The sequence below is a fragment of the Manis javanica genome, chromosome 5 (assembly GCF_040802235.1).
Source record: "Manis javanica isolate MJ-LG chromosome 5, MJ_LKY, whole genome shotgun sequence".
NCBI classification, from domain to species: Eukaryota; Metazoa; Chordata; class Mammalia; order Pholidota; family Manidae; genus Manis; species Manis javanica.
The window spans coordinates 5,365,952-5,384,745 of NC_133160.1; the positions used below are offsets into that span (position 1 = coordinate 5,365,952).

The 18,794-nt window shown below is 49.6% G+C and overlaps 2 long non-coding RNA genes across 2 annotated transcripts in view; one reads left to right on the forward strand and one right to left on the reverse strand.

Moving 5' to 3' along the window:
* LOC140849440 (uncharacterized) overlaps positions 1 to 18,794 on the reverse strand; it is a 115,220-nt gene that overhangs the window by 29,021 nt on the left and 67,405 nt on the right. The window lies entirely within an intron of this gene.
* Positions 1,400 to 8,929, forward strand: LOC140849441 (uncharacterized). Its single transcript, XR_012131255.1, has 3 exons — positions 1,400 to 3,981; positions 4,309 to 4,360; positions 4,685 to 8,929. It is a non-coding gene; the product is annotated as an uncharacterized lncRNA (long non-coding RNA).

Genomic DNA, 18,794 nt, shown 5'->3' on the forward strand with positions numbered 1-18,794 from the left:
GTGATGTGTAACCTCTGTCCCCACCAGACCGGTCTCTTCCAGATCTCGTCATTTCTCTGAGGGGGTTGGGGATCAGAAGAGAGCCATCAAGACCAAGTCCTGGGTTCCGGGCTGTGCTCGGCCATGTGACAGTGGGAACCCTGGGAAAGGAGGGCAGTTTACCTAAGGCTCAGACCCAATTTGCCAAGGGAGAACAATAATTATGCCCCCCACTCCCACCGCAGGGGTTTGCAGTGAGCGCCTGATGCTATCAGGAATGCAAAAACGCTCTGTCCACTACAGCGCGTACTTCCCTGTTGCTCACTTAGATAAGACATCATCCGGGAGAGGGAGGAGGAGGTGGGACTGAGCGAGAGCGTGAGGCGTGGGCCCGCAGGAGGCACGGCGCCCTACAGGCATGCCTTCTCTCATTTATTAACTATGCAAGACATGCTTGTGACAGGCTGGACACTGTGGCTGGAAGCGACCTGAGCATGGTGGACGTGGTCCCTGCTCTCGAGAGCTCACACTCTAGTGAGTGAGACATGAGCTTTACACAAACAGCGTCAGCAGACAGGCGAGTCCTGTGTTTTATGGTTTTGTATTGTGTTTATGTGATCTCATGGATAAAAGCTGGGTGCCCCGTGGCCACTCGAGGTCAGGATACTTGAAGGGCTTCATCCAGCTGGAGTTGGACTGCTGCCGTCCCTCTGTCCGAAGAAGCTGGTGTGCAAGGAGGTGGACGCTCGCCATTCGGGGCTGGCTCTGTGAACTTCCCATGGCTTCCCAGCAGGGTTGTAATTACGGGCATGGGGAAAACCACAGCGGATCCGTGGGCTCCTCAGAGGCCAAGAGAAGCCATAGCCTCCGGCCAAGCCCTTGACCTCCTTTAGCCTCAGTTCCCTCATTAGGACAAGAAAGTTGGGGGCTGTTGAGAGACGTAATTATGACTCGTTTACTGTGAGCTTTGAGCTTCTGGGATGACAGCCTTCCTGTGTGCATGGTCTATTTTATTACTATAATCACAGCAGACTGGAGAAAATTCAAAGAAATGTTTTATAATCCAAATTATAGAAGTTTCTCCCTTCAGGAGGGACTATCCAGAGTAATTAGTGAGGAAACTGGGCAACCACCCTGCCCAGAGACTCCTGGCCACAGAGCACTACAGGTGGGGGGCCTCCCCCCGTGTGCAACAGCACCCCAACTCCACTGCAGACGATGGGGACCCGCCACAGGGCACACACGGGTGGGGGGAGCTGCCCACATGGGCGGGTGACTATGGACTTGCAGCCAGCGGGATAACCTGGCCTCCCTCCCCTGGGACATGGGGGGTTCACGGGGGAGGGGGCTAGGAGTTCCCTAGGGGTGGTATTTTCTCCCAGGATTACACGAGCTCTGGTGGAAATAAGGGGTCCTCGGTGAAGGGCAGGGGCTCCGGCTCAGTGATGGGCTTGTCATGGGGCTGGGGAACTTTTCCATTTGCACCTGACCATACTCTGCTGGGACCAGTGCCCCTGACCACATGCCCAAGCCTGGCTGGCTAGGAAGGCTGCAGCGTCATCACCCTGTTTCAGGTATGGATGCCTTGGGCTGCAAAACACAGAAAATCGCTGTTTCTCATGGGACAAGCACTGGATGAAGGTGGCTGCAGAGACCAGTTTGGTGGCTCAGCAGGGTCAGCGCTGTGGGTTCCCTCGCAGCTGTGAGATGAGGGGGGCCCTCCTGGACATCGTTTCTGCACCCACGGCCGAGGGGGGACTAGGTGGGACCAATGCATCCATGTCCTTTGTCAGACAGTCCCGGGAACTGCCTCTGGGACTCTGGTTGTGCTGTTCCTTCTCTGGGAATGGTCTTCCCTTTCCTTGAGGCCTGGTTATCTCCTACTCAGGCTGTATCTCTAGTCCCCATAGGTTCCCCTCTTCCAGAGCGCTTTTGACAACTGTAATTAGTTATCTGTACCAGTATTCCTTTGCTCTGTCACCCCTGGTAGACTGGGAGAACCCTGGGAGGAAGGAGTTTGCTCACCCTTGTCACCCACACTGGACCTTACAGCACTTGGGAGAATTCCCCAATGTCCAGCCAGCAGGTAGCTGAGAAAACCCTGTTCATTTCCCTCCTTTCCCAAATGGTGACCGAAGCCCACTTAGGAGAAGGGACTGAATGGGGGCCATTCTCCACCACTCACCCAACAAAGGCAGGTGTGCCAGGCCACTGCTCTGTGCCAGGTGCTAACCCGGGTGCTGGGGAGACCCTGGTGAAGGAGACAGCTCCCCAGCCCATGGGGCTTTCAGGTTGAAAGGAGAGAGGAGAGAAGCATGGGAAAGGCTGTGCACAGCTAGGCTGGGACGCCAGTTTCTGGAGCCAAAATTAGGACTAGAACAAAATTAGTACTAGAAGGGCATGTCAATCATGCCTCAACTAAAAAAAAAAAAAAAGAGTTTAAGAGGGAAAATGAAAGCAGAAAAGCAGAGAAGCAAAGATACCTGGTATCACCATGTGCCTCCCCCATCTGATGCCCATGCTCCTCCTCCATGGGAGCACCATGTTCTTCCCCCACCTGACCCCCATGTTCTCCCTGCTGGGGTCTTTAGCAGGCTCACCAGGCGTCATCTGGTCCCTTGGCGGTGGGACCCACAGGGACTTTTCTTGCAAATACTTTCTGGCTTTACCTCAACCCTTGAGAAGGAAATTAGTGTCCTAAGTTGCATGGAAGTCTTAAAACATATTCTGTTTATTCCCCACCCTTCAAAGGATGCATGGGAAGCAACTTAGAAGAGGAGAAACTTAGTCTTGCCTTTGGAAGTGGAGGAGAAAGTAGGTTCGGCATCTTCCAGAAGGTCGGTGCAATGCAAACATTCTCTGACAGACATTGTCCCTGGAACCGGGCAGCTTCTGTGTTGGTTGTGAAATCTCCAGCAGGCGCCTGCTTTTCCTGTTGGGGTCATTTGCATGGAGAAAGACGCAGGTAAGGCAGCTTTTGAAACTGGGCAAAGGAGCACAGGACCCAAACATGCAGGTGCCGTTTGCCCTCCAGCCCAAGAATCCCACAGCCGGGCTGGGGGCTTCCTGCCTCTGCCCTGCCTTTAGTGACACGGGCCACTTTCCGAGACCGTGTTACCTGCTGGAGTTATTGCCTCATCTGAAACCAGAGACGCTTTTACGATCTCTTTGGGACAGGACCGTCTGTACACAGGAGCATCCTGGGTTGTGTAACTGTGGCCGATGCTACTGTTGCCCCAAAGGGACTAATGGATCTCATTAAGTGAAGCGGTATCTCGAAATCTTCATTTACACACAGCAGCGTTGCCTTAACCAGCCCTTTTCACCCTCTTATTCTTTGGTCTCCATTGAACCTATTGTTTGGATTTAATGAAGTTCATATTGGTCTGAACCCTTGCCAGGTGCGTCTGTCCATCGAAGCCAGAAGGGGGCAGCGTTTTCCTGCCAAGCAAAGGGTTTACATGCAGAGGATTGGGGTGGGGGCAGGCGTGGGAGCTGTTCCAGGGCAGCAGAATCTGTTTTCAGTCCACACTACCGTGCTGTGATGAAATAGCTCTGCGAACCCCACTGAACACATCTCCTGGCCTACTTTTAATCGGGGTGTGGAGTGCTTGGGGGAAATAAATACAAAATCCGGCCTTCAAGTATTCCTTCGATTCAGTTTAACAAATACCTTCAAATAAGAGCAGGAAAGCCAGGTGCCTTTACTATTCAAAAAAAACCCAAAAAGCAAAAAACCTCCAAAGCAAATGATAAAGAGTGCATGATGGAAAATGCTGAGATGACTGAGGAATCCTGAGCTTTAAAAAATTATAGAGATTTCATCTGGCTTTATTCCCTATGCATCTAGAGGCTCAGCGGTATATGGTGGAAAACGCTCACGGAGACCTGGCTTTGAAGGCCAGTTTTGGCAAGATGTGTGATTGGGCAAGGCAGCTCTCTGGGCCTCAGTTTCCACGTCTGGAAAGTGGGAATAAGAAGTGAGATCCTGTGAGTGACACAGTGAGTAATGTGAGGATACACATGGAGGGTGATAGGCTGTAGCAGAGAATTGGGTGCCCTGGTAGGTGCATGGGGCTAGCGCACGGGGGGATCTGGGTTCAGATCTCAGCTGGATGACCGTGGCCAGTAACTGAATCCCTCTGAGACTTCCATCTAATATAATAAGAATAGCATCTCCTAGGAATTTAATGACTGGAGTATACCCCTTGGGATGGCAGGGCATTTGTCTTCCCTGTCTATCCCCAGGGCCTCAGATGGGAGCCTGGCACACTAGAGATGTGCAATAAATATTCGTCTATGGAATGAGTGGAGCTGTCTGCTTTGCAGGGTGGTCTTGACCAGCTGGGAGGAGACATGCGAAGTGCCGAGGACTGAGCAGGTGCGAGGTAACGGCCGCTCCTTCCTCTTACTCCCCCTTTGGTCTAACCTGCTGGACCCAGGAAAACTTTGCTCATTCCAGATGAGCTGATGTATATGAGAAAATCTGGGGATAAGCTGCAAAATGCTTTTGATTAATATTTATAAACTTTAAAATGTTCTGTCTAAATAGTTCTACCCTTTATAAAGTAGTAGGCAGAAAATGAGTTTTTTTCCCATGTTATATAATTTGATCTTCATGGCCCTTTGAGATGCGAAGTGAATATTGAGTTTCAGAGCTGTTCAATTATTTTATGTAGGTTTTTTTTTTCTCTGTGTTCTTTAGGAAGGCCTCATCTCCCTATGGGGCTCCTGCAGTTCCCACATGGAGGGATGGGGGTAGGGGGAGAGGAGTGCCTCAGAGCAGCAGAGTTGGCACGGGTGACCTGAAAACCAATCCACACGTGCAGCCGATGCCACAGCATCCTTCATCCAGTCTTTAAATTGGAAGGTCTTCCAACCAGCAGTACTTGTGAAGTGTGTAACAGACCTGGGAAGCCCAAAGAAAAATCAAATATGTTCACAGCACTAGTAATTTAAAATGCAAACAAAAACACCAGCCAGGATTTAAAAACAAAAGCCGTACCTCCAGAGCTGGTGAGCAGGTGAGCAAGTCCAGCCTTTTGGACTGGGCAGGAGGAGCTGGTAGCTGCTCCTGCCACAGGCGCTGGGCAGTGGAGACCCAAAGCTTTAAAAGCACATAACCTCTTACCCTAAAGAAGTCATTAGAAATGTGAGCCAGGATACATGGTTAAGAATATTGGCCAAATATTGTAAGAGCAGAAAAGAAAAATGGACACAAATGTTTACACAGAGAGGCCCAGGGGCTGAAAGCCGTTAAAAATCATGGCTTTAACTTAATTCGCTGGAAAATGCATAGGGACAGACAGACAGACTGGAAATAGCTGTAACCAAATTATTATGGGGAATTTTTATGTTCGCTTAGTATGAGTTTTCCTTGTTTATCTAATTTTCTATAGTGAACAGATTTTGCTCTATAATTAAAAAAAGTCAATAGTTGTTTAATTTTAAGAGTGATATTGTGGGCATCATGGTTTTAGCCGTTCATTCTTACTTATTTGGGATTTATTGCACAAGAGAACTAACATGTGGTTCCTTAACCTCCCAGTCCCTCAGATTCACCGTGGGTAATAGCTTCTGAAACACCTACCTAGAGTGTGCGTGTGCACGTGTGCGTGTGACAGGACAGGAGTTAATCCACCTAAAAGCACCTCGCACAGCGCCTTGGAAACCCGGCCGCTCTGAGACCAATAGCCGCCTTTGGAATGATTACGGTTCTCGCTATTGCTGCGGCTGTTTCCAGTGCAGAAAAGGAGAGACGCTAACTGAGCTCCAGGCTTAGGGAAAGGTTTGCAAGCCACACGTAGGCAATGAGAAGGATCCTCGAAAATGGAAGGTCAGGAGGGTCAGGGGGGAAAACAGGAGGTTTCCTAGAGGAATGGAGGAGGGGTAGGGGCCAGCTGAGTGGAGAACAGCAAACATAAAGCCACAGAGGGGAGTGCCTGCCGCAGCCCTCCGCTGCCCTTTTTCCATCCCAGGCCCTGTCCCAGGGCGGGTGAGACCAAGTTTGCATCTAGGACCCTCGGGCCCCAGCCACACTCCAGCCACGCCCCCAACTACCCACCCACGCCTGACGCCGTCCCTGAGCTCCTGCAGTGCCGAGGGCTGCTGCAACCAGGGTCCTGGTTAAAGGGTGGGTTGAGCAAACCGGATTCTCCCCTGAGAGGTGGAAAGCTGTAAGAATCTGCAGGTAGGGATGGACGCAGCCGCTGAAAGGATAATCTGGGGGTGGTCAGGGGCCCTGCCAACGGAGGCTGTGCGCAGCCTCAGGATGCAGACACCCAGGAGGGGGCCAAGGAAGTCACTTTATACCCCAGTAGAAATAATACTACCTAACATTGTAACCCAAGGTAGTCATTTTGTAGGAGAAAGAGGGGCAGCTGCAGATGGCACGTGGCAGTAGTACTAGCGACCGAACATTCTCTGAGTGCTGTGCTAGGCACACTGCCAGGTGCCAAGGTTCCCGTCCACTCTCTCCTGTAACCTCACAGTGACCCAGCTCTTGGGACTGTTAGCGTCCCCGTCTACAGCAGCATAGACCCCAAGGAGTTAAGTAACTTGTTTAAGATTCGTAGCTAGGAGATGGCAGAACCGGGACTTGAAGCCAGGCAGTTAGAGGGATAACACCCCTCATGACGTGGGCTGGCCACCGGGACTGTTTTTTACAACCAGAAGACGCGAATTAAAGCAGAGCACACAGCAGGTGGCACCTTCAGAAATGAGGAAGGGGGCGGCTCCTGTGCACAGGTGGGCCTCAGCTCTCAGCCCAGGACTGACTCCTGGGCTCACCTGCCCTGTGCTGGCCGCTGTGCTGGGCACTTGGGGCTGGGCCCACCCTGAAGGTACTGACCACCTGGCTGGGGAGACTGGACAACTGGGTACCAGCCAGGCTTTCTCAGGACCGATCATCACGGTCACACCTTAAATCCCCAGAGACTTAGACACTGTAAATGGCCATCCAGAGATACTGTCCTGATCACCAGAGCCTCTAAATGGTACCTTGCTTGGGAAAAGGATCTTTGCAGATGTGATTAAGTGAAGGATCTTGAGATGAGGGGAAAACCCAGGTGGGCCCTAAGCGCCACCCCAGTACCCATGTGAGAGACAGACGGAGGGCGATCAGATGAGCGCACATGAGAGAGGAGAAGGCCATGTGCATCAGAGGCGGACTGGAAGGATGGGGCCACCAGCCAAGGAATGCCAGCCGCCCCCAGAAGCTAGAAAGGCAGGAACAGAGTCTCCCCTAGGGCCTCCAGAGGGAGTGCCAACACCTTCATTTTAGCCCAGTGTATTTACCATGTTTTCTGAATTCTAACTTCCAGATCTGTGAAAGAGTAAATTGCTGTTGTTTTAAGCCACCAAGTATGTGGCAGTTTGTATAGCAGCCACAGGAAACTCATACACACTAAGTGTCATGGGGGATATAGTGGAAAGGGCCCAGGGTGAGACACCAGTGAGGTGGACCCAAATCCTGGCCCTAAATTCTGGGAGGCTTGGGGTAGTCGTTTAGGCTCTTTTGGCCTCAGTCTGATCACTCATGCAAAAGGGGGGTGAGGGGGTACTCTCCTTCACTTACCTTAGTTGGAACTATTTTGGTGGCAGGTGACAGCATTCCATCTGCAACTGGCTGAAGTAAAAGATGCCAAGCAGGTTCATAATAGGAAAGCAGAGAAATGATGGTCTAGCTTCAGGCACAGCTGGATCAAGGAGCTCAAAGGAGCTATCACTTCCTCTCCCTCCACATCTTCACTCTCCTCTCTTCTCTTGCAAGCTGGCCTCACACTTTCCTTCTGCAGAGACTTCTTCCACTGCCTTGAGACTTGATAAAGACAAGATTCATTCCTACATCTTCACAGCTTACCCACCTCACATCAGTATATGAAGTTCCCAGCAAGGCTCTGATGGCCAGACTCATGACACGTGCCTAACTCCCAGGTCCAGTCATTATAACCAATGGGGTGGAGCATTAGGGCTGGTCTGGCCTGGGTCCTGGGCCTCCCTGTGACACAGAGTGATCTGTACCCACCAGAACCACATGGACAGAGTGCAGAGAGAAGACCCCAAAGGCAGGGGAGGTGAGGCACCCTTAGCAGAAACGGGAAAGAGACGCAGGGCAGACAAGAACAAAGAATGTCCACTGCTTCACCTCTTGGAGTTACAAAGACCGAGGGAGATGGCACATGTGAAGCACCTTCTGTGAAGCATAGTGACTATGATGTGTTTGCTGTGAACACTGTGATCTCAGCTGGCCTGACCCTGACCACACACACCCCTGAAGCATCTCCTTCTGCCTCGTTCCTGACAACCCACAGGCCTGGCATGCAGCTGCCTTGACTGAAACAGGGCAATGGGAAGCCTGGACTGGCTGAACTGAGGTGGCTTTAGGCCGCAGAGGCACTTAGAAACCCCAGGAGTTCAGCATTAACACAACAGAAGATAGAGAGCCATTGAAGGTTATTGAGCAAGAGACACAGCATTTAAAAAGCAATGACTGGGGGACCCTGGAACTCCCGAACTCTAATTCTTAGCAGCAATTGAATAAAACCTTGAGTCGCTGCCTAAGTCCCAGTCGGTGCTGTGTTATCATTTGCCTCCCCTGTTGGATTTCCCTGCAGACCAGAGCGGTGAGCAGATATCCAGGACTTGAGAGTTGACCCAAAGCAGCAGCCCTTCATCACCAGGTGGTTTCCAGCTTGGAGTTACTGTTTTGGGATGCAGGGTCTCATCTCCATTGCCCATGATAAGAGCAGCATGAATGAATCCATATTTCTGTAATATTTATTATGAGCCCAGCCTTGTGCTGGAACTGAGCTAAGAGGCATCAACCAGTCACACGTGGCTCTTGAGCACTTGGAATGTGGCTGGTCAGAACTGAGACGGGCTGTATTGTAAAATACGCAGGAGATTTTTAAAACCTAGTACCAAAAACTATGTGACATATCTAATTTTGTACTGATTTCATGTTGAAATGGTAATATTTTTAGCTAAGTACATTATATTATTAAAATTAATGTCACCTTGTTCCTTTTTATGTTTTGAATGTGTCTGTTATAAAAGCTGGAAGTACATATGTGGTTTGCATTTATATCTCTATTAGCCAGCTCTGTGCTAGAGGGCCCCGGCATACACGCATCCTTTCACTGACGGCCAACCCACCATTGTAGGGACAGGGATGCTGGGGGAGGGGGAGGCTGAGGGATGGCAGTGCTGCTAAGGGGTAGAGAGAAGTCCACCAGCTGGTCTAGTTCGAAGTCAGTCTTTCCTGCTCTATACGGTTATCTGCCTACAGCAACAGCCCTATGCTTGGGCTGTAAGTAACTGAGTCCCAAACTCAGTTTGGTTGTTTTTCTTCTTTAAAATCAACATTTCTTGTCCCCACTGGAGTAGTTTCAAGGTTGGTTAAGAGACTCCACAAGGTCATCCAGACCCCAGCACTTGCCGTATTTCCCTCCGTCCACCTCCACACGTTGGTTTTGTCCCAGGCTCTTCAGCTGTGGCTAATCACAATCACAGCTGTAGCATGTGCTTGCACAACAACAGAAAAGACAGCTTCTCTTTGTGGGTCTCTTTCGATAGGGGAAAAAAACCTTCCCCAGAAACTCCTTAAGACCTCATAACTCAAGGTGTGGTGCCAGGCCAACAGCATCTGTGCCACCCGGGAGCTTGTTAGACGTGCAGGATGTGTGCCCCACCCCAGACCTGCTGACTCAGAGTCTGCACTTAGCAAGATGCCCAGTCAGTCCTGGGCACACTCCAGTTTAGGCAGGGCTGCCTGAAAAGACTTCCCCTGAAATCTTATTGGCTAAGCCTGCACAATATGCAAATGTATAAACCAGCCACCAGAAGAAGAATGGAATTAACCCTAATGGTTTAGAAGCATCATCACTCACACATGGGGCTGGGCTGAGAGGCAGCACCTTCCCTGAGCACAGAGGGATGGAGCCTGCTCCCATGTGTAGGCATTTGGGGACAGTGTGGGGTAATGATGATGGGTGATGTTGGGTAGGCAATCATGAGGCCAATAAGTCCTTGAAGGCCTGATATGAAGATTAAATGAGATAGAGAATATATAGTGACTGATGCATTCATTCATATTTTTCATCCAACACTTTTTTTTTAGTACCAGATACTCTTTACCCCTGAGGGTACAGTGGTGCACAAGACACAATCTCTACTCTTGTGGGAAAGATAGAAAAAAAAAAAAAGAGAAAACTAACATAATAACAAAATTACAATTGTGAAAGGTGACATGAAGGAAACAAACAGTGCTGAATAGAGAATGCAGGCAAAGTATGTTCTCTCTAGGAGGGGGCATTTAAACAGAGACCTGGAGGGTGACAAGGAGCTCACCACTCCCTGAGACAGGAGGAGGGTGTGGCACGGCAGTGATCTTTGCAGAGTGAGGCCATCATGTGCAAAGGTCCTGGGGTAGGAAGGAACTTGGCAAGTTCAAGGAATGTATGGATGTATATGGTCTTGGGCCTTAATTAGCATGTATATCCAGCCAGGGTGTCAGGACATCTGTTCTAACATTTCAAGCTTTTCTTGGAATTCCACTTTCAACCTGTACCATGGAGGAGGAACCTGGAATGCTGAGCCTGACTTTATGAACCCTGAGCAGCAGGTGCCCTAGGGCCCCCTCAGGAGTCACTTGTGCATATCTCTGCTCCTCCCCTCAGGAGGAAGCCTTTCTCCTCATCATGAGTATGCAGTCCTGTCACATCCATGTCACATCACGAGGCACTGTTTGATCTCTCCCTCTGTCCCTCTCACTGGGCTGGGAGTACGTGGTAATAAAGATGCTTGGTTTCACTGGTATTCTCAGCACCTTGCATGGTGCCTGGGACTTGGTAGGCATTTTGCATAAGTTTGTATGCTGGACAGGTGAATTAAGATGTAAAGGAGCCTGGTGCTCAATGCTTGAAGGGACTTCAAGAGCTTATCTGGACCCACACTATGCCCTTGGTTATCAACCCATTTTGTAGATGAAGGGGAGGTTACAGAGGGTTCCCGTGCCCCACAGCGACAGGGTAGTGGTGAAGGTGGAGAACAGAGGACGCAGAACCTTGCTGACTTTCAATGGCCACACTGCCTACACATTAGTGTTTAAATGTTCTCTCTGTCCCACTCCCTGTGGTTTGCAAAGGACATCTGCCTCCTTGCAGGGATGAGAGACATGAAGCAGAGGTGAAGGAGCGGCCTGACAAGCTCTTCAAAGAACTGACGGTCCTGGTCACGTGCACATTACCTACTGCTGTGTAATACATCGTCAACATTTGATGACCTAAAGCCGTCATAAATCTGTATTATTCTCCCAGTTTCTGTGGATTAGGAATTCAAGAGCAGGTTAGTTGAGCAGTTTTGACTCGGGGTCTCTCACAAGGCTGCAGTCAAGAAGTTGGCCCAAACCATCATCATCTGAAGGCGCGCTGGGGCTGAGGGGCCCGGTCCCAAGGTGGCCCACCCCCGGGGCTGACGCGTAGGTGCCGCTTGTTGGCAAGGCCTCAGCTCCTCCCCTTGTGGGCCTCCCGGCAGGCTGCCTGAGCATCCTCACCACAGGGCGCTGAACTTCCACAGAGCCAGCAGGCCAAGAGGGAGAGGCCAGTGGAAGTGACATAGCCCTGTGAGAGTCAATCTTGGAAGTTGCATACCATCCTTTGCCACCGAGTCTGGCCCACACTCAAGGGGAGGGCATCAGCCTTCCCCTTCTGCACGGAGAGTGTCAAGGAATTTGAAAACACATTTTAAACATGCTGAGCAGATTCTCAAGAGCAGCCATCGGCCTGTGTGTCCCTAGCTTAGTAACAGTCAACTTGTTCACTAGAGCAAACTGGGGGACTAGCCACTCTTTCTCGGGTACCACCTGATGATAGTCGGTGTGTGACACACACTTTTGTCACAACTGAAGATATGTATTATTTCAACAATGTCTTCCACCAATTGCTTGCAGAGGTAAAAGCAATCGGTAAGGTTGAAGACCCTTCCGGGCTAGTCTCCTTTTAGACTGGGAACGAAGGGAGTTGGAGGAAAGGGAAGCTCCCCGATCCCAGCTGTACAGCTAATGTCTCTCTCCCCTTCTCCACCCACAGCCTTCCATCTGGTGGGGGCTGCTTTGCAAAGAGGGAGACTTCTCTGTCCTCGTCTGTCTTTCAGAGGAAACAACACTGGACCTGACCCTTCATCAAGAGAATCCGCATTTCTCAGACTGACCCTGGCCTTGACACCCCTCCCTGAGCCACAGCAAACACCACTGCCCTGTGGGCCCTAAAATCAGGCACTGTTTCAGTTGGACTCCTGTCAGGCTACTTGGGTATGAATCGATGCAACTGTTATGGAGGACAATTGGGCAATAGATTTCTTAATTAAAAAGACATACATCCTTTGGTCTAGCAATCCTACCTTGAATAATTTATCCAACAAATACACCCCACTTGTGAGACAGAATGTATGTACAAGGATAGACTATGCAGTATTGCTCCCAGTAGCAAGAGACCGGAACAATCTAACTGTGCATTATCCAGAGCTGGTTAAATGGATAGTGCATGGAATACTCTGTGGCTATTAAAAAAGGGAATAGGATCTTTTTTGAATTCCCAAATGGAGCAATCTTCAAGATACATTGTTAAGTGAAATAAACAAGATGAAAAACAGTGCGTATAATTTGCTATCATTTATATAAAAAAAGAAAATACCTATGTGCATATTTATATATGAGTAACATCTGAACAAGGAACCTGGAGTTACAGATTGAATCACATGAAACTACCACTTTTTTGTTGGTGAAAAACAGATAAATTTGAACAACTTCGCGTGGGTCAACCCGATGGTGACAGAGGTTGCCTCTGGGATGGCCACTGAATGACTGGAGAATGCAGAAAACAGACTTCTCTCAGTATAACATTTTTGCACCTTTGGAATGTTGTGCATGATTTAGCTCTTTTTATATTTCATAGCTTTTAACTTTTTAAATTGATGATCAGAGTTCATCCATTGGAATAACTATACGTTTATTGTAAAGATTGGAGATTCCCATTCTCAACAAGTAGGCAGCTGCCAAGTTATCCTGCCATCCTATAAAGGCAATTTCCTCTTGCCTGTGTTTATTCAAACAGGAAAAATTATTTATTGTTTCAAATTCTTTTAATTAAAGGGGGAGAAATGCAAGCTGAGCTGAGCTTTGTAACTCAAGGGGGAGGGCGAACTAAAGTCAGAAGAGGTGTGGTAAGCAAGCCTCTTAAAAATTTAGCAAAGGGGTGGGAATGTCAAGGGCTCCATGAAAGTGCACCTGACCCTGGGGTGGGCAAGGGGTAGAGGGAGCTTTGCCACAGTGGGTGATGCTGGCAGGACAGTGAAGAGGGCGATCATCGGGAGCTGTCCGCTTTAGGACACCCACGGTCCCTGGGGAGTGCATGCCTCTGGGGACAGGAGGTGACACACCTGGGCCACCCACATAGTCTCTGGAGCTCAGGACTCAGCTTCCAAGTGGAGTGGCAGAGGAGCCCTGAGCGGGCACCAGTCTGGCAGCCTCTCCCTCGCCCACCTCGTAACAGGATCACTAATACTGAGCCCCTGTTAGTTTATTATATAACTAGTGTTTTGAAAGCACCAACACTAAACTTCTACATGCTTGTGTTGGGAAATTTTAAATTGCCATTTTGAATAGTTATGTTTATTTAGCTTTTAGAAACACATTAATAGTAATGTAGAAACAAAACACCTAAGAGCCCCACTGAATGAACTATGGCATCATCTCTTTGTTCTAATAGGATCGCCATATTCTCCCCTTCAGAGTGATCCCCCTGGTGGCTTCCATGTGTGTCAGTGAGGGGGCAGACTGATTTTAGCCCCCAGGAGACATGTGACAATGTCTGGAGATATTCTTGGTTATCAAAATCATGATGTGGATGCTTCTGGCATCCAGCGGGTAGAGACCAGGGGCGCCGCTGACCACCCTATCACACACAGGACAGCCCACAACAGAGTGATTCGGCCCCGAATGCTTACTGCTAAAGTTGAGAAACCCTCACCTACCCCTGACATGTACTAATTCTCAATGAATATCTGTTGAATGAATAAATGACTTATTACTAAAAATACTGTGTGCATGTGTGGCACTCACCAAATGGTTAGCAGCATGAGGGGACAAATCAGGCACAGCTGAGGATACTTTTATGCCTTCCTGTGTTCACTTTTGTATCATGAACTATTTTTAAAAGCCACATTTATAATTTAAAAAAAAAGGAAATAAGGAGGGAAAGGAGGAAGGGAGAGAAGGAAGAAGGAATGACTTTGGTAAGTTATTTCTGTTGTTCTGTCCCGATTTCTCCGCTCACCATGCATAGTAATACTGTGGTCCCACCAGGCTGGTGAGAGGATTCCATTAGTTTGTCCATGTAATGCCCTCTGCATGGCACTATGATGTAGGAAGGGCCCAGGACATGTCCTCAACTTCATCATTACTGAAGACACCCTGAGTGTCATTTTGACTTATGTCCGGAATATTCTCCAGACCTTTGGACCTGTGGGTGGCTGCTCAGGTTCAAGGTGGGCCTTGGGTGTCCCCTCTGATGATCTCTGGGGTGGAGTTCATGCAGGTGCATTCTGTGGGCCAGAGAGACTGTAAGGCCCCAGCAGGTGTCTCTCCTGGAGCCACAGCCTCCAGTGTGCCCATCTGCCCCTTGGGCTGCACAGGGTTAGTGGAGCATAAATCATCTGTGAGCAAGCCGAGGGCCCTGGCGCTCCCAGCCCAGTCCAGCCATCAGGGCCCTCCCCAGACATCAGGAGAACTGAACCCACATTTTCCCTGCACAGGCCCAGATGCTGACCTAGGTCCAGGAACTCCGGTGGCTGCAAAGGCGTTTTTTAACAGAGCGTTGTCCTGGGAGACCGAAAACTTTCTAATCAATGCAGAGAACAGGGCTAGACAAGAAGCCCATTACCCACACCCCCCCACCACATGTAAGCCCTATTTAACAGCAAATCCTTAAGCCAGCGCTTGTAAAAAGCAGCTTGTTTGGGACTGACCTTCCTATTCACGTAACGTGATATTGCACGCTTGGCCAACCTCGGCAAGCAGCTAAACATATGTCGTCAGCTGGGCGCTGCTGCCCCTCTATTAAGATGGTTCTGGAAGCATATGTGGGATTGGACCAGCCCTGGAGACCCAAGGGGAAAGGCAGGACACAGGCAATTAGCGGGAGCCCCCCCACCCCCCGCCTTGATGCGGGCCTGCGGGAGGAAGTTCAGAGCCGAATCTCCTGGGCATGGGAACAATTAGGGTCAACAAATAATCGTGGAAAAGGAAACTTTAAAAAATAAGAACCTGGTTAAATGACCCAGTAAACACCCAGCCCTGCCCCCCGGCCCGCCCCACTGCATCTGGGCTTCACGTGGACCACCATCCCTCCCCCACTTTTTGGATAATGACTTCCCTTTATAATTTCCTGGAGGAAGTTGTTGAAATGATCTTCCAGTGATAAAATAAGTGGGGGTGATTCTTAATTTTCAGTCTGAAGGCTTTTTTTTCCCCTTCCAGTCCAATCTCTTAATTAACTGGGGTCAGCAGCTTCACGCAGAAACCCCCCAGTACGTGCTGAAGGGAGAGAAGTCCGAGCTGGGACCATTCCCACCGGCCAGGTGGGGCAGACTGTCCCTGAGTGGTGGCTGGGGTGGGAGGCAGAAGCCGTTCTGCTCTGGGGAGGAGTGTAGTCATTGTGGGGTCCAGGAGGAGAAACTTCCCGTTTCCTCTGGTGTGCTGTTTCGGAGAACAGCAATGCTGCCACTTAAAAGCACTTTCCAGAAATTCTTAACCTGCACTGTCCATCCCAGTGGCCACCACCCCCATGTGGCTATGAGCACGTGACATGGAGCTGGTGTAACAGAGGAAATGAATGTTTAACATTACTCCATTTCAGTTAATTTAAATCTAAAAACTGACAATTTCATTATTGGAAAACTTGTTAAGTATGCCTGAAACTCCTGGAGTGTGTGCATCTGCTTTTTCAAAGGTAAATTTTACATCTCCATAGATTTAAGTATTTCTGTGGAAAATGTAGTGCCTGAATTGAGATGTGTTGTGGGTGTAAAACTACACACCATATTTCAAAGACGTGGTTTAAAAAAAAACGTTAAAACAACTCATTAATAGTTTTATACTGATTACTTATTGAAATGATAGTTCTTGGGATATTCTGGGTTAAATAGTGATATTATTAAAATTAATGTCACCTGGATCTGCTGCTCAACCATGTGATTGTACTTTACTGAACTATATATATGGTTAAAAATGGTTAAGATGGTAAATTTAATGTTATGTTTTTTACCACAATAGAAATAAATTAATGTCACCTGTTTCTTTTTACTTTTTGTGGCCACTAGAAAATGTAAATTTACATCTGGGCTCACATTATCTGTCTAGTGGACAGCACTGCATACACCTGATCTCCTTTAATCCATCTGCAGTCCCAGTGGGCAGGTCTGTGGACAGCCAGAGGAATTCCCCGAAGAAATCCCCAGCCTGCTTTAGGTGAGAAGTAGGATCTCTCCAAATTAATAGGATTTTGACAGCAAGACCCAAGGAAATATTTTGGACCAGAACCGGCAGTTCTGGGTTGGTGACTCCCTGCAGTCTCTTGACCACCAGACCCTTCCTGCTTCCTTTTCCTGGGGCAGGACATTTATAGATGAAGATAGCTTGGCTTTGGACTCGGGCACAGCGAATGAGATTTGCCTGGCAACCATCTGCCCAGTTAATAAAACTAGACTCTGCCTTAGACACTCAAGTCTGAGGGTCTCCCCGCCCCGCATTCACCCCTCCTTCCTCTTTTCCTCTCAAGTTGCCAAGTAAAACATAGAGCACAGTGCCTGGCAGGGCAACCCCAGATGGCAGTGTGCGTCTGATGCCTGGTCTACTGGTTGCATTGTGCAGCGTCAGTACCTGCCAGGATCTTGTGGAGAGAACTTACTGTTTGTCTAATCGTGGTGCTCAGTTGCTCAGTTTTCTGTTCTTGGAAACCACTCGCACTAGCCCCTCTCTGTTCAGTCCGGCCATCCCAAGTCATTGGTCAGCTGCCAGGGAAAAGGTAGGAGCGATGGTGGTAGCGATAACCTTGACCTGCTCTGCTGAAAACTCCCCACCACGCAGAGGGAGGCAGCCTTTGCAGCTTGAGTGGATCCCAGGCTGAGCACATTTAGGGCTGGGGCTGCAGGGTGAAACCTGGCCCACAGTGACAGTAATACACTGTGACACCTGTCACAGCTCTTCTTGGGTCATTCTGCCATGAAGGCTGGGAGCAGGGAGCATCAGCTGGAGTTGAGGCAGAAGATGCCAAGGCACAGGGGCATGTGTGATCTCGATATCCATTCATCTTGCTCGCAAATGCCAACACAGTTTATGTTATGCACCAGGTGCCCGCCGGGCTCAGGGGACTGTCATGGTGAACAAGCCAGACACATTCCCTGCCCTCAAGGGGTGTATGTTCCTTCTGTGGATACAGCGAACAAGCGGACTCAACCAAGATGATGTCAGACTGTGACAAGGGCTGCGGAGGAAACAAGCAAGGTGGAGGCGGGGCAGGCCGTGGGGCAAGTCAGTTAGGACTAGGATGGTCCCCAGGAGCTCTCAGAAGGTGGAGCTCTCCAGCCGGGCCTGAAGGTCGGGACAGAAGGCAGCCGGGTGAAAAGCCTAGAAAACATTCTAGGGAGCCTCGAGGATTTCGGGAGCTTCGGCTCTCTGCTACAATAAAGCTACAATAAACTACCACATAAATACAACACAGTCCGGCGGTGTTCTTTAATTTCCAGGATGACCACTTAGATACCTTTTGATTTTTAAATGTCACTTAGAGTTGATTTCCTCCAGCGTTTTTGCTCAGTTTTTGGATGTCTCTGCTTGTCTCTGGCTCTCAGGACAGGCTCTGGTGGCCGGCTGAGGAGTTAAGGTGGTGAGGGCACACAGGGGCACCCCCTCACCCGAGGGCGCTCCAGCCTGGCCGCAGGGAGGAGGTGCAATGACCCAGGCGGCTGTAATGTCAGCAGGAGAGCACAGATGGGTAGGAGCCAATTCCCACTCCAGATATGGCAAACCGTGCTCCCCTCCTGGCTAGACACACCGCCCCCCCAGAGGAGATGGGCGGAGGGGTGGCCATGACTGACGGTTGCTATGGAGGGCAGTGGCCCCTGTGCCAACTTATTCACAACACCTGTCATCACGTGCTGTCAGCAACGCGCTCACTTATGATTTAATTTATGCCTCGCGTGTCATAAGCCAGCACAGACTGTTTTTAAGCCATCACGCGGACTGTTGTTGATGCGCTGCCTCTCCCTTGACAGATGTTGGGGCCGGACAGTTGGGGAGGCCCCGAGAAGCCTGCTAGCCTTTAGCCCCAGAGGAGGTTGGCAGTGCGTGACTCCAGGCCAGAAAGCTAACAGCAGGGCTGTGAAGGGAGAGAGGAAGAGCAAAGGCCACCTCGGTTTGGGATGCCCCACCAGGCCACCGGTCACTGTGTGACTCCGGGAAGCCAGTGACAGATGCCCTCAGCCCAGAGAACTTCCAGTACTGCTTCCAGAATTGCCTTAATTTCTCAGCCATCTGAATATGAATTTTTGTATTATGCTTAGGGCCACATTCTCACCACATCTCAACCTTGCCTGGTGGCTATAAATCATCCCGCGCCTACATGCGTGGAGATATCAGCGCATAATTGATCTTTTGAAAAATGTCAGCCAATGCAAGTGCGTGATTTACCTTTGACAGCCTGCATTCGAATTTAAAACGTTAAACAGGAGACTATAGATCCTTCTATATATGCACTATA